Raw genomic sequence first — 25230 nt, 5'->3', positions numbered from 1 at the left:
AAGGGCCCCACAGGGATCCACCTTAGGGCCAGCGCTCTTCAATGTCTTTATAGATGACTTAGACACAGGACTTGAGGGAATACAAAGTAAGTTTGCTGATGACAAAAAATTGAGCTGTCAACAGTCTTGAGGGCAGAGAGGCCCTGCAGAGAAATCTGGACAAATTGGAGAACTGGGCAATCACCAATCACATGAAGTTGAACAAGAGCAAGTGCCAGATTTTGCACCTGGGACACAGCAACCCTGGTTGTACACACAGACTGGGGGACAAGATGCTGAAAAGCAGGTCTGTGGAGAGATCTGGGGGTTCTGGTCAACAGCAAGTTTAACATGAGCCAGCAGTGTGCTCTGGCAGCCAAGAGAGCCAACCGTGTCCTGGGGTGCATCAAGCACAGCATTGCCATCTGCTTGAAGGAGGTGATTGTCCTGCTCTACTCTGCACTGGTGCAGCCTCACCTGGAGTACTGTGTGCAGTTCTGCTTGCCACAGTATAAAACAGATATTAAGCTACTGGAGAGTGTCCAGAAGAGGGCTACAAAGTTGGTGAAGGGTTTGGAGAGGAAGCCGTATGAGGAGCAGCTAAAATCACTTGGTTTGTTCAGTCTGGAGAAAAGGAGACTAAGAGGAGACCTCATTGAGGTCTACAACTTCCTCACAAGAAGAGGAGGAAGAGTAAGTGCTGAACTCTTCTCTGTAGTGACCAATGACAGAACCTGAGGGAATGGTGAGAAGATGTGTCAGTAGAGGTTTAGGTCAGACATTAGAAAAAGGTTCTTCACCCAGAGGGTGGTGGAACGCTGGAATAGGCTCCCCAGGGAGGTAGTCATGGCTCCAAGCCTGTCAGTATTCAAGAAGAGACTGCACAATGCCCTCAGACACATGGTGTGACTGTGGAGTTGCCATATGCAGGGACAGGAGTTGGACTTGATGATCCTTATGGGTCCCTTCCAGCTCAGGATATTCTATGATTCTATGTCCCTGTGTCCTGGTTTTGTTAAAAAACAAGTTTCTCTTTTGGTGAATTTTGCCTGTCAGCTAAAGCCTTCATGTTGGCTGCATTTTCCTGGAGAACCAGACACATGTTTTGGTAAACCTAACAATGGAATGCAAACTTATTGATAAGCACGGATGGACATCTCGCGAGAGGGGCAACGAGAAACTGGTGACCAAGAAACTGACCAACTGTGTATAACATCCCATTCATGTGAATACTTCATATAAAAGTGGGAGATCACCAGGATCTCGTCCCTTTCCCTTTTCCCTTTTTCCCTGCTGCTTATGACCGACATTAGGAGAGGACCTTGCTAGTTGTCCCTGCGAACTGAGGTCTAATGAGAGACTGAATCCAGCTCCGGTTGGCTACAGGGTCTAATCCAGGACTTGGGTACTGGCTCTGCAGTTGCTGAGACTTTCAAGATTGGTTTTGTATATTTTGTATTATTTTCTCTATTTTGATTAGTAGCATTAATAAAACATTTTTAATTTTTCCAACTCTTTTCTCTCTGTCCTTCTTTCCCTCCCAATCGCCTGTCCTTAGTGGAAAGGGGGACAGGGAGGGGCAAAAGGGGGAAGTGGGGGGGAGAGGAGGTTAACAATACATCTGCCAGGGTTTTATTGTCACCCCGCAATCTAAACCCTCAACACCCTGCTTGTGTCAGGGGGATTGAAACTAGATGACCTTTAAGGTCCCTTTCAACCTAAAGCGTTCTATAATTATGCAATTTTATGGTAATTTGGCTTTCCCTGAAATCTGTTCTAGACATTGTGTCACATCATTAAATTTATCTAACAACACTGACATGAATTTTAAGAATTATGATAATCCTGCTTTGTGGACAGAAGCGTTTCTCATTCAAATAAATGAAGGAAAAGAAAGAATCCTCTCCACAATGTTCCTTCACTTAAAGGTGTTTCCCAGGTGACCTAAACAGTTTTGTGGGTTTTTTGTTTGTTTGTTTGTTTGTTTGCTTGGTTGCTTGGTTTTGGTGGTGGTTGTTGTTTGTTTGTTTGTTTGTTTCAATTGAGAGGTAAGTTGGAGATCATATAACGATATTTTGCTTCTGTTCTCAGGACTTTCATATGAGATATCCAAGTATCAAACAAAAATTAAAGGAGCAACTCAATGTCATTACTGTGGTGTACACATTTTATGGAGAGATAAAATCTGAAGAACAATTCTTAAAGTCTTATTTCTAGATATCATACTTTAGCTTTACAAAAAAATCAAGATTTTATAAGACAGAAGACTTTCGGGTGCTATGAGGAAGAAGGAGTAGTTGATTACAAGTGCTGAGGTATGTTGGTTTGGATTTCTAAATAAATGTTTACAGATTTCTTTTTGAACATAGACCCTGCTCTACCCATTAGATTACTCCAGTTTCTGCAGTTTTCAGCATAACTTTTTCAATTTATATTTTCCTTTTTTATTCTGTTCCACTTCATCTCCTTGATTTTGTTGTTTATATAATATTTTGTTAGTAACATCGTCTACTTTTGGCTGTTATTGGGATGTCACACATCCCAGATCAATATTTCAATAAAAGAATAAGTAGGAGGATGAAATAGACTACAAGCTCCACACCCTTCCCCGTGTCTCCCCCAAATCCTCAAGTAATTTACTGAAACTCCTAGATGGATTAGCACTGAATGTTTGTTATTTAACTGTAACACACTTCTCAGTGTAGAAAAGAACAACTTATCCTGCAGTTAATTCACTATGTCCTTCCTTGCTGTGGCTAATTCTGTCTAATTTCTGAACTCATAATTGTGGGGTCCTGGTCCAATTTCAGATTCAGGAAGGTTCAAAAATTATTCCAAGAATGAGATTAAGACACAAACAAGGTCAGATGCTGCTAAACAATCTTTTTTATTTATTTATTTTTATGCCTAGAGACAGAGTGAAACTATTTCATTTTCACTCCTAAAGCTAGAGCAACAGAGACAGAGGAGGAGAAATTAGGAGGAAAGTTAAGCAAGTACATGAGAAGATAAGCAAGAGATGAGCAAGAGATAGTCACTGCCAGAGATCCAAATGTCATCTCCTGTGGGGCAGCTCTCAGGTTTCAGGCCTCAGTAACGCTGGCATTTTACAGGTCTCAGGTCGTGCTGGCAGCCGAGTCCAGGTCCCAGTAGGTGTTGGCAGCGCTTGGGTCTCAGGTCCACTGGTCCCAGGTGCCAGGTTTTGGTCTTGGTAGTGGATGGCCACACTTGCAAGTCATAACTTCATCATTTTACAGCAGTTGGTGGCAGGCGTTGCCTGAGCACACTGCAGGCCTAGTCACAGATGTTGGTGGCTGGTATCACTGGAGCTTCATTTGAGCTTACATAAGCTTCAAGCATTCTGTGAGGTTTAGCAATTCACAGTGATCCTGCATTTTGTACTTTAATTCACTGTATTTAGGCCTTTACAGCGGGCCCAATTAAGCAAGCAGTGTGGGCAAGAATTTTTCTCTAACAAATAGGCCTTAAGCATATTATTTTAGCAAGCAAGCTTTGAGACAAATAATTCGCAATATCTCAGCCTTCCACACTTATGCCGTGTGTTAAGGACCACTGTGTTTCACACACACTCAAACCGTATGCTGAGGGCCACTGTCTCTCACACTAATTTCTAGTTTTTGCCATAAATGTAGTTGTAAATATGCATAAACAAAAATTGATTCTTCTCTTTCTCATTCGATCTTTTCTTTTAGTAGACAGAGAAAGAAGGCGCAGAGGTGAAAGTCACCCTCAAACACCACAAGATAGAAATTCAAGTGGCAGACAGAAAAAAGAACAATATGAAGAAAGAGGATACCTGTGGTATCTTTTTATTACTTTGTTTGTATCTTCATGTGTCAAGGTTTAATTGCAACCGTGGCAGTTGCTCTCTGTTACCCTCTCCCTCACCCTCACCTTAGATAGGAAAAAGTGATAAGTAGGAAGGAAGGGAGACTTCAAGTTGGAAAGGTTTTAAAGGCTTTACTAATGCTACTAATAAATAGAGAAAATGATACAAAATATACAAACCCAATCATGAATGTACTGAGGTAGAGCAGCGTTTAACCCCTCCTGCTTGGAGGTGGCGTGCCTCCAGTGGTGGTGGAGTTGGGAGCTGGCATGGCTCCAGCAGCTGCAGGGCAGGCACCCGGAAGTCCTGGGTGGGACTTCATAGCAAACCGGAACTGGATTCAGGGATGCAGGGTCTCAGAATCCAGGTCTAGGATTGCAGGCAGACAGGCACGGTCCTCTTCAGATCCTAGCCATGGTCAAAGAGAGCAAGAACCTCGTGATCTCCCTCTTTTATAGGATGCATGATGTGTACGGGATGGAATACTCAGTCAGTTTTAGTCACCTGTTCTGCTTGCCCCTCCTTGCAAATATGCCCCTCTCACGATGGAACATGCGAAATCTTATCAGAATTCCTAGTTGTTATAGTAATAAATCTAAACATGAACTTCTTCTGCATTCCATTGGTCACTCTTATCAGTCCCGGAGCAAACTGTCCGAAAAACCTGAGCTAAATTCAGAAAAGTGCAGTTCCTTAGAAGAACTTAGCTGAAAGGAAAAATCACTAAAAGAGAACTGGTCTTGTTTTTGACAAAACCAGGACATCATGTGACCAGTTCTTTTGTAATTTACTCTCTGTGTCTTTTAGGTGAATTGAATCAGTGTTAGAGGCAAAGCTAGGTGAGTTGGGTTTTTATCAAAAATATGATGGTGACAGAGAACTAGAGGAGCAGAATAGAATACAAGAATGATAAAATAGAAGGTTGTGAATTTGGAAACAGTAGTGCTTTCTCTCATTACAAATGGGGTGCTGTGTACAATAACATCCAAGAATTAGTATTTTGTAGAATCTGTGCAAATTAGTATACTCAATTTCCAATATGCTTGTTAATTCTTTTTTTTTTTTTTTTTTTTTTTCCAGTGGAGGCATAAAGAATATAGATGAGGAATTGTCTAATTGGAGTCAGATGGAAAGTAGGAATTTCTCTATAAAAGGTCTGCTAATAAGCCTGGTAGGGGTATGCATCATTTACAAGCATGCCTTAAGAAAAGTACAGTATGAAAGATACTAAGGGTGATGACAGTTTGAGAAGTGGAGATAAAAACAGATAGCAATGTTAATCGCAGACAGCAAATCTGCAGTGTTTATACTGTCTTGCGCAGAAGTTCACTGAGGCTGCAAGCTATTATTTTCAAACTCTCGATGCATTTAGTGTATCGTAGAATTTAATGAACATGTTAAAACTAATGGGAAAATAAAACCAGATTTTTTTTGTTTTCCTAAGTGGATGTTTTCTCTTCTCCTTAGCACCAGATAAAAGAACATAAGAAGAGGAAAGATGGATAAAAAAGATATCTGCAAAGTAACTTAAAGTTCTATGTATTGCACTCTCCTGGTAGTTCAAGAAAAATCTGTTTTCTACTACACTTCATTTAAAATAGGTAATCTGAAAATGTTGCATATTGAATGAGCTACATTGTTGGCATAAAAAAAAAAAGTGTGATAAAAAAGCAAAGGTATTTTTTTGACAGCCATGTACATGTGAGAAATCGTATGAGATCATCTAATTTAGGTAATCACTTTAGAGCTAGTTTGCTAATGATAATTCTAATTATCTTTTCATATCCAAATAGGCAATATCCATTCTGGACTAATTTTCCTTCTTTGAGTTGCAAATCCCTAGAGTATTCTAGCTTTAGCACAGACTTAATTCATTTCAAAGTGCATACTTTATTTGGGAATTGTGTATTTAATCAATTTCTGCAGTAGACTATATTTGAATAGATATCAGAAAAAAACAAACTTCATTGTCATTTATTGGGTTCTTTAAGTTCTTCTGAAGCGTTTTTTGTGCAGTGTCTGACTTATAGGACACATCAAAACTGAATAATTTATGTAACAAAATAAAGATAAAAGGTCAAAGGAGATTTATGCTTTTTACAATAGGGAACATTCAGGGACATGATAGTATGCGAGACATATTCCTGAATGTTAAGGAAGATTTCGTTTTCTCATTTTTCACTGCAAGCAAATGAGCTCAAAGATATGAAACGAGAAAGTAGATTTGAGAAAAAAATGCAGCTTTGAATGAGTGGTAGATAGGGATTAGCTGTTTTCTTTACTCCTTGGGATTTTCTGTAGACCTCAGGGAAGGAATGTTCTGGGAGGTTACCTTAGCAACACTACACTTTAATAATTGCATTAGTCAGAAAATTAAAAGCCCTCAAATTACTATAGAAAATCACAGTGTCCACAAAACCAAAATTATCACCTGTAGGGAGGTCTCTTTTTACCAGATTTTGGGTCTTCTCTTTCTCAGACAGTCTTTGATAGATGTCTGTTATTGTTACAGAAGTTTCCCAGTTGGGGACAGGTTCAACATTCCATATTACTGTATCATGGAATCATGAAATCATAGAATAACAGGTTGTAAGGGAACATAAGGATCATCTGCTCCAACCTTTCTTGTCAAAAACACAGTCTAGACAAGATGGCCCAGTACCCTGTTGTTGGGTATTGATAAGGATCATGGCTGAAAACATTGTGGCGAAACTAGTTCAGCCAAGAGATGACACATCCAGAGCAGGGGGAACTGCAATCTACATATCAACGACAAGCTAACAAGCCACAGATCAGGCCGGCTGACTGACCAGAGATGGAAGATGTGCTAGAGGGGACATAGCCCCACTGCCTGATATGCCCAGCTCGGCAAACAACAGGGAAAAGTTGAGACCCTTTAACATGGTCCGGGACTTGTCAAAACTTTTTGATCTTTTGCAATCACCACTTCCCCCTGGATTTCTGCATGACACAAAGGGGCAAAGTGGAGACCCCTCAACGTGGCCCAGGACTTGTCCAGACTTGTCCCTCTTTCGCAATCACCACTTCCTCCCCCAGACTTTCCTCTACTTTGGGAGCTATAAAAAGCTCACCTAAAACAGCACAGGTAGGGAATACCAGCTCGGCCTCACCAAGGGAATACTAGCCTGCCAGTCTCACCGAAGGGAATATCAGCTTGGCCGCACCTAGAGAATACCACCACCCTGAGGACCCTGACTCTGAACCAGACATCGGAGGACGCTGCTCTCCTGACCCCAGTACCGTCGCCATGGAACACCGAGGCCACACATCATTGTACAAGTCCTGTCATCCACATTGTGGGGCCATAAGAGACTGGATTCCTCACTCTTTTCTTTCTTCCTTTTTCTCTGCTCTTTCTTTCTCTCCTTTTTTCTGTACCCCCATTTCTTTGTCTCTCCTTCCATATATATATATATTAGTCTCTTTCTCTCTCCCTTACACCTTAGTTTTCCTTCCCTCTCTACCACTCTCCTTCTCTCTTTCCCTTTTGAACATATAAGGATAACACCATCTTTAAGCTCTGCTGTTGATTTCTGGTTAAATTTCATATTGTAGCTACTGATGGTTGCCAATATATTGCTCGTAGTAGGATTTTCGCTGTTAATGCATTGATAAGTTCTGTTATACTTTTGCCAAGTCACCATTTGCTGTAACCACTATTCCAACAAGTACTTTTAGTAAAAAACACAGTTGAATTGGACCTCGGAGGTGATTGTCTGTCATTCACTTCACATAACCACGCAGAATTAACCCGGAGTTAACTCACACCTGGTCTCATCTGTTGAGTCAGGGCACGTGTCGCGTCTAGAGTTAACTCATCCCTCATCCCATCTGTTGGGACAGGACACCTGTCCAGCTGAATCTTAAAAGTGTCCAGTGTTGTGGAATCCCCAGCTTCACTGGAGAGATTATTCCAATGGCTAATCATTCTCATACTGAAAAGATTCCTTCTTGTGTACAACTGGAATATCTCCAGGAGTAAACTGTACTTGTCGTCTTTTCCATGTGATTCCTTGTAAAAAGGGAGTCGCGATCTTCTTTGTAGCCACCCTTTAAAATACTGGAACATGGTGATGAGATCTCCCTAAAGCCTTCCTTTCTCAAGGCTGAACAAACCCAGTTCTCCCAGCCTTTCTTCATATGGCAGCTTCCCAGTTCTTCGATCATCTTTGTGGCCCTTCTCTGAACCCTCTCCAGTCTGTCCACATCTTTTTTGTATAGCAAGGATCAAAACTGAACACAGTATTCCAGGTGTGGCCTGACAAGTGCTGAGTGAAGTGGGACAATGACTTCTTTGTCTCTGCTGGTGGTGCCCTTGTTGATACAGCCCAGCATCCTGTTGGTCTTTGTCACAGCAGCATGTTGTTAACTCATATTGAGTTTCTTGTCTGCCACAGAGCTGTCCCACTCAGTTTGGTGTCATAGGCAAACCTCATCAGGGTACACTTGATCCCATCATCCAGATATCCCCCATCTGAAATCTTTTTTTAGTAGATATGGCACAGAATTCTGGGAATAATTTTCATTTCTTCAGTCCTGCCTCTATACCTATCACGGGGAAAGTGTGGGCGTACAGTGATGCAGGAGTGGCTTTCTCCTTGGCTGTGGAAAAATATGAAAATCTGAAGGGAAATCCCTCTGCTTGTATAGAGAAAAAGGAACCAAAGGAACATGGCAACCTCCTTTAGACTCTGATATTTAAATTGTTCCCATGACATAGCACTAAAGATAGCTCAGAAATAACATCATGGTTGCCAGGAGTTGATTGTACAGGTGTATGATTCCAGATAGCCATTACTTCAGGGTCAGTCATTCTGAGGTCATAGGTCAATAATTTTTCACATAAATCAGTTCAAGAGATTAATTTTGAATGTTTCATTCTATGTAAATCATATGCACATATGTACATAATTATTCACTTTGAGTTAAAAATCCAGTTTATACATATGTCTATAAATTTGCTGCAAGATTAAGGTACAATAAGAAATGTTTGCTTATAGAATAGATTTTGTTAGTCAAACCACCCTGCATCACTGAAAGCTTATTCTCATTTCTGCTTTTCATTCTCTGTCTTTCATAATCTTTCAGTGGAAAGGGAACACAGCATTTTATTCCTTTCACCATGAGCTAAAAACCTACTGTTTTCTCAGTAAAACAAAATTACTGCCAAGTTATATGTTAATGCAAAAATCTTTTAAAGCCGTGTTATTATGGGTTAAGGCTATGGTTATATAACACAGGTTTTCATGAAACATAGATTATGCTGATTGAAATTCTTTTTCAGGTGCTAGGATCAGAGGTTGGAATATTTGATACCTATTTTTTGCTAGCCTTTATGATTTTTAAGTAGATAAATGTTATGACAACTCCAGAAAATGTATGAATACTAACATTTGCAAGAATGCAAAAAGCATAATTTTGAAATAAAAGCTTGGAAAATGCTGCACATCAATTTGTGTACATCCACTTGAATTTTCCATCCTAACAAATTATCATTTAATTTTATTTTTTTCTACTGACCAGTCATCAATATGTTTGTTCACAATTATTCTCCAGAAATAGCTGCCACTTATGCTGTAGTATTTTACCTGAAAATAACACTGTCAGTCTCGAAATGAGTCTTTACAGGTCAAAATAAAAAAAAAAATACTTTATGACGCAAGGAAACATGAGGACTTTAAGAAATAAAGACCTCATGTAGCTTTAGAAGATCTGGAAACAGGAGGCTTAAAGCAGACAGGCTTAAAGAAAACAGTGTTGGAATGGTTTTTAAAAGGTCATCTACCTAATCTTATTATTTTGTGTATATTTAAATTTTCCGTAGGTATTTTTAAGACATTTACTCAAGATCTCTGGGTTACATAAGAAGCACAGGACAATAATAAAAGAAATTTGACATATTTTATATTAAAAAGTTTTATTTAATTTTTTTTCCTCAGGTAGACAACTACGAATAGAAATCCATTTCATTGTGGAAGTGTATGCATACATAATTTTTCAAACATAAATGTATTGTCATTATTGTGTTTTCAAATCCTGCCTTGTCAACATCCAACCAGAAATCATTCTACTGTTGTCTGAGCTTCAGGCTTCCCAGTTTTCCAGTACTTTTTTTTTTTTTCCTGCTAACACACATTGCCATTAGCATTTATATCAATTTATGGAAAAAAATCCTGAAAACTCAGAAGTATTGAGGGAGTTATTCAAGGTTAAACAATTTGGAGAGGGAAGATGAAAATAAATCTAAATCTCAAATTTTTGCTTTAACCTATTTTATACTTCGGATTGCTGACACATTTTGGAGATAAATTATTCACATAGTTTGAGTTTACAGTGAAGTATTCTATCTGGTAAGGAAACATATCTGTGTCTTGAAGAGAATTTGCATAGCTATGTAAACTCCACACAGTGAGCTCTTTGTTTAAGTATGTGTGTGTATTACAGAGAGACATACAGTCACAGATCCACAAAAACTTGCCTCCATTCAGTTCATTCACAATGATAGCACACAGAAAACTTTCAAACTGCAGAATTAGATGAAATTTCTGTGGACAGGTTTCCTCAGTCTGATCTTTTCTTTCTTCTATGTTTCATTTTGTATCCAAAAAAACATTGTAAATAACGTGTATGTGGAACAATTTTGACATATTCCCATAACATATAAATTTTCAATAATACAATGGATAGCAATATGGTTAAAACCTTCTTTCCTGAGAGAAAACCGGTAGGTCAACTATAATACAGGATCTTGCAATATTCACAGTGAAGTCACTGACAGAAGAACATCAAAATCAGGCTACTGATTATTTGTCATACATACATAATCAACATGTTGTGTTAGTAATATCCTCAACAATTTTGAAACAAGTTTACATGATAGAAATAATCTATTTAAAATATAAAAGATCATTTTGAGAAAAGTCCCAAACAAAAATATTTTGAAGATATATTTCCATACATTTAAAGAGTTTGAACAAGTTTGCCTTTCCATTCTAAGCAGTGTAATTAAATTTGTTGCCTTTCTTGTCCTTAGGAAACAAGAATCAAGAATATCAAGCCTTCAGAATAATTCAGTTAATGGTGTTCAGTATGGCAATAAACACACACAGATACTATTTCACTCAAAAATAGAGGGGTGGAAGTAACACTTTTGGCAACCTGGCTTATAGTGGATCTAGCACAAGTTCTTTAAAAAATGTAAATCTCAGAATGAACTTGGAAAAGGAAAATAGTTAGTATGACGAGCATGTTGTATATTTTAATGTCTGTGCTTTGTGTCAGTAGCCATAGAATTACATAGACTGAATGTTTATGCTACTCGGTTGTTTCTGTAGCAGTAAGTTTTAAGATGCGGTGCTGGATTTCATGGTGGTAATGAGAATTTTTGGAATATTGTGTGGATTAAAACCTGTAGGTGATCAAGCTGAATTTATCTATTGAGAGATCATGGATAAACAAAGGACAATAAATATATTTTGTTCCTGAAAATACTATGATTATCATCTTCGTTTATTTAAGTGATGAAATGTGTTTTATGATGTGGTATGAAAGTAGATTCACCTATCATGTGGGAATGGAATGGAATAAGATATAATAGCTTGCTCCACTGATAGTCCCGTTACATGAATCAAGTTGATTTTGAAATATTAAACATATTTTTCTTGTGTAAGAAAACCAGACTCAACATTAATATACAGAAATTTCCAATCAACTGGCTGTTACAACTGTAGGTATTTTTTTTCATTTTTCATATAGGATTACAGTAAATAATTTCAGCAGATCTTGGATCAAATGACTGAGAGACAATTTCCCCTTTCTACTTGACCAAGGCTAAGTCTGGTGAAGACAAATGCAGAAAGTGCTTTGCTGGTGTTTTTGCCAGTTTTTCTTTGTTCAGTTTGTGATTCACACCCTGAAAATGTGCCTCAAGTTTATTTTGAGTTCCAAGACAAACAGGCAGTGCTTTTGAAGCCTCCTCTTAGTAAATCAAGATCCTAGTCCCCGTCTAAGGGAACTGTATCAAAAGAAGTAATCTCTGGGCACAGATATAATTATTCCAGTCTCTGCTAATACCTAGAATCCTTAACCTTAATCAACACATATGACAGGAGAACTGCAATGGTTTATTGCCTGCTTATCTCCTCTTGACAATGGCTGTGAGTTAAGTCCTCAAACTGATTTGTTTAGGTCTTGCAGCTGCCTTTGATACAATTAGCCATGAAGCGTTACTGATACTGTTTTGTTAAATATGCCAGGGATAGACAAAATTATGCTCTATTCCTTTCATTCTGAAAAGATGCATGAGAAGAACTGACCAGAGAGAGGTTTACAACAATGCTGATTTGAAAAGTGGAATGGTAATGCCATCATAAAACTGTATTTTTGGTATTCGTTATCATCATGCATCGGATGAAAAAAAAAAAAAAGACTAACCTCATATTATGTGGAATTGAATAGAGTTTGAGAAATGTTTATAAACAAAGCAGAATGTCAAATTTGAGATTGTATTAGAGGCCTATCTTTCTGAAGTTCCAATGTTTTATGGGAGTTATGGTGTCTTATACATTAATTTTCTATTCTGAGCCCATGGATTCTGTCTTCTTTCCTTACACAGCTGATCACAGATGTAGAAGAGGAAGATGAGCCACACAGTATTTTACCATAAGCTCCAAAACAGTTTAGCTGGAATGGAATGAACTTCCATTTAATATACAGTAATTTCAATTCTAGATGATAAACGGTGACACAACTGTAGAGAAAGAAAATTGCCAAATAAAATTTACTCATGTATAATTAAAGTTTTGATTACACTATGTTTCTTTAAAAGCAACAACAAAAGGTGGGAAATTTCCAACCAGATACTTTTTGTTACTTCAATTATCTGGTACACATGCAAGAATATTGCAGAGAAAGCAAATGGATATGTATAGGGTTATGCAGTTTGTAGGTGGTGTTTGTCTCAGTTTCTTTATTTTGTCTTGCTTATGCTTGATTGACAGTGTTCTGCTGAGATTGGAGGAGTGAGGTAACTGAAATGTAATATTAAAAGGAATGGGCATCAAGTACAAGAAACAACAATGTAACTCATTAATCTATCGGAAGACTTTGTATAGTGTCCACTCACTAAGCTTTCCATTTGATCTTGTATGTCACACAGAAAGCAATGACAGTGTCTGATTTTTATTACTTAAGGCTAGTAACTTGTTTCTGGCTCTGTGGATCTTTCTCATAGTGGTACCTCAACTGCAAAAAAAAAAAAAAGAACAAAAACCAAAAAACACCCCAAAACAAACAAACAAAACCTCACTCAAACAAAATAACCCCCCAACAATGCCTCCTCCATAGAGCTTGAAGAAACTACTCAAGTCCAAATACTTGAAAACATTTTTGCAGGCTATATATTGTACCCAGCTTGCAGGTAGCTCCCAAGTACAACTTAATGTGTTTAAATTAATCTACCCATTCATAAGTGTATTAGGTCTGCTTACCTTATGTGCTGCTGGTTTTCTTCAGACAAATGAAGTCATTTGAAATATTGAAGTTAAAACATTCTGAGAAAACTCTGACTAATTTAGAAGTGGTAAAGCCACGTTTGCTTTAAGTTTTTATTCATCTGGCTATATCCTGTTTTCTCTGACATTCTGAGTTTATTAAATACTCACTGGAATGATAGACAGCAGGATGATAGATCTTCAGAAAAGGTGAAACAATACTTAACTCTTTGACCACAATAGAAAAAAGAGCTCTTCAAGGCAATTCTGAGAACACCTTAGTTTTAAATGACAAAGGCATTGATTAGGATAGCAAATACCAAAAGAGCAAACCAGAGATACTGTGATGGATTCAAAAGAGCTACCAGTCTAACAGAAGAAACAAAGGAAACTACAGCTGGGAACCTGTTGGACTAGAGATAATGGGAAAAGCAGGAGAAGAGGGAAGGAAAACATCTAAGGAGAAAATAAAACATTAAAAAGAAGAAACATAAAAGGAAATAAGAAACCAATAGATTATGCTGGAATATTTGACATTGAGGAGCAGCGTCTGAAGGTATTTCTGAAAGGTTAGCCTTAACTCCCTCCCAAGCCTAGGCTTGATCTGGTAAGATATTAACCAAGAGGGATGTCTAGGCAGCTTCAAATGCAAATGGAAAACTAACAACAAAACAACAAAAAATAAACTAGAACTGAAAGGTTGTACTCTTAGAAGAGAAAGTGGGGGTGTAAACATTGAGTGTGGTATAATTTCAGTGTAATTCTATTATGGAATTAATACTTTTAGAACCAAACCACAACACAACACAAGAAAAAAAACACAAACAAACACCACAAACAACCAAACCAAACCAAACAAACAGCAGCAACAACAACATGTAGCTGTGATTAATTCTGTTCTAGTCTTTTTCTTTTGAGTCTAACAGTATGCTGATATTCCTGGATCAAACTTAAAGACTGAAAAACATATATACTTGTATATTTCATTTGATTTCTTTTCTATTTTAGATTTATTTTTCTCAATTTCAATAAAGAGTTATGAAGTCATGTTTTTTCTATACATTAGGGTAACAAAACCAATATTGACATAGGTTGTTCTCTTCTGAAGCACTTTAGAGACTGCAGTAATACACAGTGGTATGACTCCTCACTCATATCTTAATTTCATAGATCACTTGACAAACCAAATCTAGTAAGACTGAATAATATTATTTTAATTAAACATTATACTAAGTAATGTTCTTGTGTAGGGATACAAATAAGTTGAGTGCATATACTATTGAGAAACATTTCAAGGGTTTTTGTTATTCCACAATATGTATTCCAGTCCTACACTTAAACTAACATAATTTACCACTCATTTGACTAAAAGTAGTCATCTGCAGTTAGGGTAATCACTTTTCTCAGTATAGGCAATTGCATTTAATCTCAACTGCATTTAATCTCAACTGCATTTAATCTCAACTGCATTTAATCTCAACTCAGTTGGTCTCTTAAATGTCAGTGTTTAATTCACCTTTTACAGAATTGGAAACACTTCAAATGTCTATGTCTTATTTGAAATGATTCCATTCTCAGACACTTATGTGAATGATTATTCATTTTTACAACAAAAGTTTTTGCAAGACTGAAACAGGTCAGCAAGTCTCTTTTTCCTTCATCCATTTCCTCAGAGTTTTTCATTCACTCTTTCATGTAACTGTCACAGCTTTCTTGCAAAAGAGACCATCAAGGTTTTTACTACTCATCTTATAAACTTGATTACAACAAAAGATTCAGCAAAAGCAGGCAACTCTCTATGAACTAAAAGAAAATAGAATTTCTCTAATGATGTTGAAAGGAAAGGCACCAAAAGCCTATCAACAAATCCATGTCCACCACATAACCTCTCCTCCAGGGAATAACTCCATTCTGTAGCTAGTACTGGAGAAGAAAGACCGCTTTAGTGCAGTCTATATAGGTTTACAGGACGTCCTGTAAGGAGATTTTGGCATCTTCCTACAACAAGTTCACCTCACTCTCATCCTTTTTGACTTCAGTTTCTGATTACTTCATAAACCTGAGTCTGCATTAGCTGATATCATGCCTGTGATTCATGTGCTGCCTATGTTATCCCTCGCTTCCTTATTCTGAATCCAAAATTTTCCACTAAATTCTCAGTATCTCTCAGTACTCTCTGCCTAATCCTTACAATGACTACTCAACATGAATCTTCACTTCTTAGGAAAAAAACATTTTGGTCTTTCCTTTTGTCTCCACTTAAGCTGTTACTGAACCAAGAGTCAAGACAAGCTTATATCTTATAATTGTCATTCTCAGTCTTCATTTTGGTGGTTCTTTTGATACAGTCACAGTCTTGCACCAATTAGAAATAATAGACATGCGGAATGGTGAAAACAAGTGGCAGACATCAGGAGTTCTGAATGAAACTAATGAGAAATTGTGGATATCTTCAATTTCAGGAGTTTAGAAGATAATCAAGATAATAAAGCAACCCTGAAAGGCAACTTTTGGTACCGCTTAAAACTGGTGGTGGTGGCATGTGGTGTTTTTAACAGCTTTGATATAGGAGTCATATAGGACTATCAGGGATGACCTTCCAAGAACTTTAGCTGACTTCCAAAAGCAGCAGCAACTTCCTTACGAACAGCCAACATGAAATTACGACATCTACTCTAAGTCTCATTGTGAACCATCTGCAAAAACACTCCGGACCTTTCATCACACGGAAGATATGGGCATACTAGCTTCCTGTTTGACCAGCTCTGTGTCATTCCCTGTCTGCTTATGGGGGAGCCTGTGAGTCAAACAAAGACAGAGGACTTGATTTCGGGAAGGGAAGGGAAGGGAAGGGAAGGGAAGGGAAGGGAAGGGAAGGGAAGGGAAGGGAAGGGAAGGGAAGGGAAGGGAAGGGAAGGGAAGGGAAGGGAAGGGAAGGGAAGGGAAGGGAAGGGAAGGGAAGGGAAGGGAAGGGAAGGGAAGGGAAGGGAAGGGAAGGGAAGGGAAAAAAATATGAACTACCCATTTTGAATACAGGCATGGTGTGTAATAAACTCATGGGCAACTCTACATTATACTGTGAAGGTCCACAGTTGACATTATTATGGGGCTATGTTATATATTTTGTAGGAAAACAGACTTTTTCCATGTACCTTCTGTATCTTCTCCTATCACTAACTTGCATCTTCACAAACCAACATTATAAGAAAATGTGAATCTCCTTTTTGTTGTTTTTAAATGTTCTTGTTTATAAAGATACTTGCAGTCTAACAGGTGTGTATATTGGAAATCTAAAACAATGCATAGTTTTCCTGGTTGTGTTGATTAGACTGTCCAAAAATCCTTTCCATATTATAGACCTTTCATTTCAAACTGTGTTCATCTGTATGAGCTGGAATATTTCTCACCTCATATGATTTTAATGCAAAAATAGGAAGAATCACATGCTTCGGACATAGTACTTTGCTTTGTTTTCTATTTAAGTATTAACTATGCTTGAAATTCTGAAATAAAATTATATAGTCTGTAAAGCCAGGAGTACTGAAACAGAAGAAAATGTGAGCTTATCCCTCCGCAAGTTAAAATTGCTGAGTGAAGCTTTAGGAAGCATCTTATCTACATTACTGTTTATTCATTGATTTTTTTCACCATTAAATCTCTTAGTTATTAAGCAAAATCACGTGTTAAACCTGACAGTAACCCAAGTTCTTACATGAATTTTAGTCCTTCTAACCTTTCAGGTTTAAGGGTCACAGACTAATAGGCAGACACTTCTCAGAAGAATATCACTTTTCTTATCCAGAGAAAAGAGAGGTCTCTGTCCTAGTTGTGTAGTCTTGGTAGACTGGAAAATGTTTAAGAACTCCTAGATCCAAACTTCATGCTACACCTCTGAACTTTGAGCTATGGCTCTCTAGTGCATTCAGGACATCTTCTCCCATTTTAATAGCAATTACTCTATCAAATTCTTTATCAGTTTTCTGGCCCTGAATTTTCTTAGGACTAAAAAAACTATATCACAGTACCACAGTATGCTTGGGATTGGAAGGGACCTCAAAAGATCATCTAGTCCAATCCCCCTGTTGGAGCAGGAACACCTAGGTGAGGTCGCACAGGAACATGTCCATGCGGGTTTTGAATGTCTCCAGGGAAGGAGACTCCACAACCTCCCTGGGCAGCCTGTTCCAGTGTTCTCTCACCTTCACTGAGAAGAAGTTTTTTCTCAAATTTAAGTGGAACCTTTTGTGTTCCAGCTTGATCCCATTACCCCTTGTCCTATCATTGTTTGCCACCGAGAAGAGCCTGGCTCCATCCTCGTGGCACTCACGCTTTATATATTTATAAACATTAATAAGGTCATCCCTCAGTCTCCTCCAAGCTAAAGAGACCCAGCTCCCTCAGCCTTTCCTTATAAGGGAGATGCTCCACTCCCTTAATCATCTTTGTTGCCCTACGCTGGAGTCTCTCCAGCAGTTCCCTGTCCTTCTTGAACTGAGGGGCCCAGAACTGGACACAATATTCCAGATGGGGTCTCACCAGGGCAGGGTAGAGGGGAAGGAGAACCTCTCTCGATCTACTAACCACCCCCCTTGTAATACACCCAAGGATGCCATTGGCCCTCTTGGTCACAAGGGCACAGTGCTGGCTCATGATCATCCTGATGTCCACCAGGACCCCTAGGTCCCTTTCCCCTACACTGCTCTCTAATATGTAATTTCCCAACCTATACTGGAACCTGGGGTTGTTCCTGCCCAAACGCAGGACTCTACACTTTCCCTTGTTAAATTTCATCAGGTTATTCCCCGCCAAACTCTCTAGCCTGGCCAGGTCCTGCTAGATGGCATCACAGCCTTCTGGCGTGTCAGACACTCCTCCCAGCTTGGTGTCATCAGCAAACTTGCTGATAGTACACTCAATTCACTCGTCTAAATCGTTAATGAATATATTGAATAATATTGGCCCCAGTACTGACCCCTGAGGCATTCCACTAGATACTGGCCTCCAACTGGACTCCGCACCATTGACTACCACTCTCTGGCTTCTCTCTTTAAGCCAGTTTGCAACCCACCTCACTACTCTATTGTCTAGATCACACCTCATCAACTTAGCTGTGAGGATGCTGTGGGAGACTGTGTCAAAGGCTTTACTGAAGTCAAGGTAGACCACATCCACTGCTCTGCCATCATCCATCCACCCTGTTACATTCTCATCAAAGTCTATGAGGTTGGTCAAGCATGACTTACCCTTGATAAAGCCATGCTGACTGCCCCTAATAACCCTCTTATCCTTGATATGCCTTGAGATGGCACCAAGGATAAACTGTTCCATTACTTTCCCAGGGACAGAGGTGAGGTTGACCGGTCTATAATTACCCAGTGTGGAGGGGTTGCTGTTAGATGGAGATTTGTTGCTGAACCAGCCAGGAATTTCAAGGCTGGGAACAGGACCTGCCATGGGAGAGAAGCATCTCCGAAATAACAAGGCCCCAACGCGGTGTAAATCAACAGACCTATCAGCAGTGAGACTTCAGTGCGTGGACAGCTCGTGAACATAGTGAATGCATGCTTGGAGTGTGGACGCGTGATCAGAGAATAGTTGCATATATAAGGAGGCTTGTTTCTGTAATAAATGGCTTTGCGTGATTCACATTGAATCGAAATGCTGAGTCCTTTATCGTTCCAACAAATGGTGACCCCAACGTGATACTCTGAATGGCGTCTCACTATGATCGGGGAAAAGCCTGGAGTGGCCCAGCCGGAGGCGGTTCAGCTGGATTGAAGACCGGATGGAGGTGTACGGATGCCCCAGGGATAAACTCATCGATGGATCACCGGAAAAGGAGAGCGGCTGGGGGCAGGAGGAGGGAAGAGTGAAGTTATGGAGCAAAACATATTTTCTGAAGAACAAGCTGTAGTTAAGCTCCTCCTGCATATTCTCTCTGTGAGAGGACTTAAATAGGAAGAAAGTAACATACGTAGACTGTTAATTTGGTGTAGAATTAACGGCTACCCGGGAGAAACCAAGAAGGCTTTTAAACATTAACTTTGGGACGATTAAGGGCAGAAATTACGGAATAAGGTCAGCAATGGAGATGATAAAGAAGCTAAATCATTAGTAACTACATGGAAGCTTATAAAAGACTTTAAGGCTGAACGGTCTGCTGCTGCTGGAGTTTTTGTAGCGTTGCAGCCTGATAAGAATCCTGAAAGTCGCTGTGAAGTTTACCCAGTTCGTGTCTTTGATACCCTCCCTATTCCATCCCCTCCTGTGCTTTCGGCACCCCTGATAGTTCAGCAGCCCGGGGCGGGGGCAGGAAAAATGCTGAGCAGGTGGCCTCCTACACTATTACCCAACCCTGATGAGAACAGCAAGTCCAAAGGACTGGAATCAGACAACTTGCCCAAAGAACCTGTGAAAGCTAAGAATGTTAAAGTCGTAGACAAGTCCTTTTACCAATTTGTATCTGCTTTTACCGCCTTTTAACCCTCCAACTTCCATGAAAGAGCAGAAGGAGTCGCCGGATAAGAACTGGGCAAAAGAACTGTGTGAAAGATCAGATCAGCTATTAGCGAGTGAATCCAACAGTCAACAATGCGGTCATGCTGATCGTGTTGGGAAAGGGGTCTGCACTTGGGAACTCAGGTTATACGAATAATTATGATGCTAGAATGTATTGGTGAGAATGTGCACTGTTCCGAACCCCCCTGTTACTAATGATGCTCCAGCACCGTTCAAGTCCATATTATCTGATGACTCAGAAGAGGATGAGGGTTTGCAGCATTTTCTTGAAATGTTAAAGGAGTATGTGTACGAGTTGCCCCGAGATCAGATAAGAACCATGAAAGACTCAAGCAAAAGTAGACCTATGCAATGTAACAGCTATAGATCATTTAGGACAGAATGATGGGGATTCGTTGAAAGGGGCAGGTATCCACCAACTCTTGGAACAGACACTAATTGACACACCACAATTACAGGCGCTATTAGTTTCTGAAATCCTGAGGCAGTCAGCAGACCTTGCATATCAAGCTATGAGAGAGGTGCCTGAAACCAACAAAGCAACCAAATAATTTGCAACTATTAATCAGGGTCTCAATGAGAATTACATGCAATTTATTGACCACCTTCAAGAGGCTATCAATAAACAGGTTGAAAACTTAGAAGTTAAGGAAGCACCAGTGTTGAAATTAGCAGTAGAGAATGCTAATGTTTGCTATCAGCATGTTATTTGTGAGGTGTTTTAAAACATAGGAAAGCACTCGGACAAGAAATCATTAAATCATTTCAGACAGTTTTACAAGCGGGGCGATTTGAACTTCAACAAGCTGAGAGAGACTTAACTGATAACACACAGGTCAGAAAACTTGTTAAAGTCTGCAAGATGCTTTCCTTATTAACCTGTTTTCTTTGTGGGTATCTGTTTAAGCATGTTGCAATCTTGGTAGGTCTTTGTTATATGGTACGATAAGACCACAGTCTGTTAAATCACGAGAATCCGTTGACTCAAAATGTGCATTTTGTGATAATACAGAAGATCATGAGTAATTTAGTTCTTTACTGTGTGAATGTGATGGTAAAATTTTGTGTGTAGTAGCTGTTATTTTTCTTCCTAACACACTAGCTTTATTTCGGTATCCAGACTTGCGCAACTCTGTGATAGGCTGTGTCTCATCTCGATGTGTTGGATTTGGCTTTTTTGTATGCACACCAAGTAAAGAATCCTGGTTTTGGGGTAACAGTTGTAGCGCACCAGATGAGACACTGATAAAAGCCTTGCCCGGTCCAGCTTGCTGCAGCGGCAGGGGAGCGGGTGCCGATGGGGCTCCAGCACGCACTGACCTGTTTTGTCAGGGAGACCCAGCGGTGCCTCTGCCTGGCTGAGCAGTGAGCGGTTCAAAGGTGCAATGCAAAAATTGAGAGATTGTCTTAAATTAGTGTAACTGTGATCCATCTGCATATTTGAACTTGGTATTTGGTTTTCATATCTGAGCTCAGTATTTTAATTTGCATATTTATATTTGGTACCAAAAGAACTTTGTTTGTGGAGATAATTGCAAAATGGGAACCGGTTCCACTGCTAAAATTTCACTGCTAAAATTCCACCTTACTCCCCCTTAGGATGCATCCTTGCGCATTAGAGTAATTGTTTATATTGTCATCTAGTAATTTTGAGACCAGAAAAGAATTTAAATTGTTAAAGAAACCAAACCAAACCAAACCAAACCAAACCAAACCAACCAACCAAACAAAAAACTGAAACACAACCAACCAACCATCTAAATGCTATGATGGATGTGAACTTGATATTGTATGAGATTGTATTTAAAAGCTGCTAGAATATGAACTGATTTAGAATCTAGGAAAACGGAATAATGCATTGATACTTAATATACTGTTTTTTGACATATGTAAATTGTAAAAGGTAAATGGGGCTGAGGAGTGTGGCAACTCTTGAGCTGGTTGGAATTGTGTATGAAGTGTGTTATGGTTGGAGTGAAATGGAGAAAAAAAAGCAAAATATCCCAGGCCTGTGCCTGAACATGGATTTCGGGCCTGTGTGAAGCTACCAGATAAACTCAGGTCATTGCAATCGAGGAGTTTGCCAGAGCCTCCCACTTCGTACCAGCGATTACGCCAGCTGCGTGGCCTTGGCTATATGTGAACTGCAGCAAGAAGAAAAAGAAGAAAAAAAAGAATGGAAAAACCTGTTTTCCCACTGCTAAGCGGAGAAAGGGAGGCTTTACTCCCCCCACTCTGTCTTTTTTTTTTACCTGGAGTATTGTCATCCATCCTTGTCGTGGCACTGTGTTGCTTCTCAGCTTTGAATCAGGGGTTGTCGGTGATGTTTCTTTTTGCTTCTGTCCTGTTTCCTAGGTTTTGGCACATCTGGAGAAAGAGCTCATAATTTTACCTCCTTGCTGAAGTCGGTCTTTTCACACTGGTCAGCTTTGGGGAGGTCAGAGTGCTCAGTGCTTCTCTGGGTCAGAGTGGTACTGATTTGGGTGTGGAGTGCAGCCAGGTTGGTTTGATGTGGAGTTCAAACTGACTTGTTTTCATGCTGGGCTGGAGATCCTGCCATCCCAGATGGGAGCGAGAGGGAGGTTTTATTCCCCCCGCCAGCAATGTTACTGCTAGAGAACAGTAATACTGCATGAAGGCATATGAGGGTTGAAATTTAAAGGCATTACCAGTGGGTCCATAGTTCTAATGAAGCTGGGAAATTAAACAAAATTTTTTTTTTTTTAAATAGACTTATTCTGTGGTAACTGGTTGTAAGAGACTTCTTAGTAAATTCACCATGCTAGTTTTTGAGGTCATGGGAGAGATCGAAAGAAAGGCTGTTTTTTGAGAACAATAGAATGCCAAATTTGGAATAAAGTTTTAATATATGAATTCTTGTAGTTGCCAGAAAGTCCTATACCTCTCTTGGGTCAGGATCTGTTAAGTAAATTGTAAGCTCAAATAACATTTTCTGAGAATTCTGTTTAGTTGTATGTCCTACAAGAAGCTGCTTGGATGGCACAGATCTGCTTGCTGCAAGTGAGAAATCTCCAAGGAAATTTCAAATGCTGTATTTCCATTAGTACTAACAGCCAATGTTTCGATAAAGCAAATACTACACTGACAGATCTGAAACAGGACTTCGATCCAGTAAGGGAAAACAATATCCAATAAATATGACAGCCAAAATGAAATTAGAAACTTTGAGGAATAAATTTATGAAAACCTTACAGGCTGACTGCATTCGATTGGACTTGCAGATTTGTCTATGAAACAGCTTGTGGCTATTGTGGGACAGTATGATGAGATTGCTAGCAGATTGATATACTGACTGTTACATACCAATTGTCACTCTGATCAAGAAAATGCAGGGAATGAATTTAAGTCTTAATAGGCCATGATCCTTTTGTCATATATGTACCAGTTGTGAAATTTAATTATGATTTTTTTTTATTTGTAATCTATGTCTTTGTAAATTGCACTAGCTGGTTTTCTTAACAGCACAGCTTTTGGCATGCCTAAATGTAAACTGCTGCAGAACCTGCAAGTCTTTAACATCAGGTCATAAGCCATACTTGTATTTGGTCTGATCCTACATACTTGCACAGTTCTTGTTGATGGTTCTGGGAAGTCTCATAGAGCTGTAGTGGTTTGGTGTGAAGATAATGATTGACATAATTCTGTAAAAATTATTGAAGGTTCAAGCCAATTAGCAGAACTTGGCACAGCTATAAATTACTTAGAGCTTTTTAAGGAGGAACCTCTAAATTTGATTCGTGATTTTGAGTACGTAGTCAAGATCCAATGCACGTATCTGATTCCGAACTTTGTTTGTTTGTTTGTTTTTTTGTTTGAAAAAGGGGGGGGAAGTAGGAGAAACACGAAAAAAACAATTGTCAAAAGCATTGTATGCGATGAAATACTTTGCAAGTATGACCCAAAACCATGCTAAATCAGAAAGAACCTACATTAGTTATGGTCAAATCACTAGTCAATGGAAAAGGCCACATCAATTGATAACCTGGGGAAAAGGTTATGTTTGTGTCATTACAGGCCAAGGATTGAAGTGGATTCCCGCAAAATGGGTCAAGCCATGGCTGAATACAGACAACAAAGATTCAATGGATGCAGATGGACAGGAGGGAGATAAGTTGTGAGGACTGTTTCAGATGTAAACCATGGGTCCTAATTCAGTGTTATAGATACTCACAGACCTGGTGGTCTAGAAGCCTATTAGCAAGCAGGTGGTGTACCTTCTGTGGAGAATGGCAATTTGAACAATCAGCAGGAGAGCCAAAAGGGTGATATTACACTTAGATAGTCAATGCAAAAATGAGGTAAAATTATAAGACATTCCTACAAAATCTACAAAATCATGCAGTAATAAATTTTCTACTTTTAACATTAGGAATATGGTTGTGCTGAATTAACTTGTTTGATTATTCTGAATCTATTAATAAGTGCTTTAGGTAAACTAGAATAGTACATTAATAAGATTGCCGTAGTAAAGTTAAGGTTTTACATATAGCTTATAAGTTTTGGAATAAGTGGGTAGTTGTTTGATCTTATTAAATAAGGCTTAATTGCATTATATGTAACTGTAATTATTGTGTTAATCATGTGCTGTATACTGCAGCGTATTTCAAAGATGATTCAGCACACTGTAAATGGGGCCTGGCTGGTTCAAGAACAAAAAGGGAGAATTGTGGAGGGGTTGCTGTTAGATGGAGATTTGTTACTGAACCAGCCAGGAATTTCAAGGCTGGGAACAGGACCTGCCGTGGGAGAGAAGCATCTCCAAAATAACAAGGCCCCAATGCGGTGTAAATCAACAGACCTATCAGCAGTGAGACTTCAGCGCATGGACAGCTCGTGAACAACAACCAGGGCCTGTGACTGCGAGACCACTCTCAGCTGCCCGTAGCCTGATCTGGTGGCCTGTAATAGACACCTACAACAGTGTCACCCCTGCCAGACTGCCCCTTAATTCTGACCCATCCACTCTCAACTCGCTCCTCATCCACTCCTGGGGAGAATTTAGTACATTGCAGTTGCTCTCTCACATAGAGAGCAACTCCACCACCACGCCTGGCTGGCCTGTCTTTCCTGAAAAGGGCGTAGCCATCCATGACCACATTCCAGTCATGTGAACTGTCCCACCATGTTTCTGTAATTGTCATCAGATCATAATCTCCCAACCGAACATAGGATTCTAACTCCTCCTGCTTATTTCCCATGCTGCGCGCATTGGTGTACAGGCATTTCAGGGAGCGAGCAGAGCACACCAATTTCTCCCTAGGGACATAGGAGGCCACCCAGTCCTCATCAGTTTTAGAATGCTGCCCCACTGGGACAAGCCCAGTTACAACCCCATCTCCCTTCGAGCCT

Source organism: Patagioenas fasciata, chromosome 5, assembly GCF_037038585.1.
Source record: "Patagioenas fasciata isolate bPatFas1 chromosome 5, bPatFas1.hap1, whole genome shotgun sequence".
Taxonomy (NCBI): domain Eukaryota; kingdom Metazoa; phylum Chordata; class Aves; order Columbiformes; family Columbidae; genus Patagioenas; species Patagioenas fasciata.
The sequence above is the reverse complement of the archived record's forward strand: the minus strand, read 5'-3'. Positions refer to the sequence as shown.